The sequence below is a fragment of the Microtus ochrogaster genome, unplaced genomic scaffold (assembly GCF_000317375.1).
Source record: "Microtus ochrogaster isolate Prairie Vole_2 unplaced genomic scaffold, MicOch1.0 UNK144, whole genome shotgun sequence".
NCBI classification, from domain to species: domain Eukaryota; kingdom Metazoa; phylum Chordata; class Mammalia; order Rodentia; family Cricetidae; genus Microtus; species Microtus ochrogaster.
This window is the reverse complement of record NW_004949242.1, coordinates 415,793-417,026: the sequence shown is the minus strand read 5'-3', so window position 1 is coordinate 417,026 and position 1,234 is coordinate 415,793.

The window sequence follows — 1,234 nt, the reverse complement described above, 5'->3', positions numbered from 1 at the left end:
AAATAAAATAAGTAAATATTAATCTTATATTATTTTCTTAAAATGTTTCTGTTCTTGCTTCTCATTTCCAGAAAAACAGGATGTAAAAATTATTTTATTATATTTTATTTTGTATACGATTGAGGGGTTTGTATGTGTGTGTGTGTGTGTGTGTGTGTAAGTGAGTGTGAAGTCTATGTTTAAATGTTTAATATTAATTAGTCCGTTCTTTCCATTCATCATGTGGGTACTAAGGATCATACACCAATCACCAAGGTTAGCAACAATTGCTTTAAACTATTATCTGTCTCATAATACCATGAGAGCTATTAGTTTTACTCATTCATATTTTCTTAACCAATTTCAGACAGAGTTCATTAGAATGCATAGGTCATTCTATAGTTAAGGGGAGATGCTAATTTTATTTAATTAAATTTATGGTTTATTAATCAACCCAAGGGCCTTGCACTTGACAGAAAGTTGTTTAACCTGAAACAATATCCTCAGGGCTTCCTCTCACAATCCTACCATAGAATCCTAGAATACTTAGCTTCATATCCTTCATTTACACATTAAATCATATCTAGGAGAGATAGAACAATGTTTCTGAACACTGTCTATTCTTCCAGAAAACCTGGGTCCCATTCTCAAGGCCAAGTTTTGGCTCACAAGTATCTGCAACTCCAGTTCTTGGAATCTGATGCTTCTTATGCTCTCTATGAAGATTACATGAATGTTATGCATAATCATACAAGCAGGAAAAACAACCATATACATAAAATAAAACAAGGGACTGGAGAGATAGGTCCATGATGAAGAGCACTGGCTGCTATTTCTTGGGACTTGGGTTTAATTTCCACTACTCACAAGGCATTTCATAATAGTCTAAAATGCCAGTCCCAGAAAACTCATCACCAGAATTATCAAAGTATCAAATCCCCAGAAGAGGGTAGTAAAAAGAAACACATGAAGGCAAAACACTCAAACATTTAAAAATTGAATATAAAAAAATCAAATCAAGCAATTAACCAACCAGAGAAGCCAAAAAAAAAAATAACCATTTGCCAGTTTAGGAGAGAGATTATTTCTCCTTAAGATATCAAAGATGTGAGAGACATGGGTGTTGTAAGGAGGCTATTTGTTAGCCCCAAAATAATCATACAGAAACCATATTATTTAAAGAACTGCTTTGCCCATTAGCTCTAACTTTGTATTGGCTAACTCTTACATTTTAATTTAACCTATTTTTATTAAT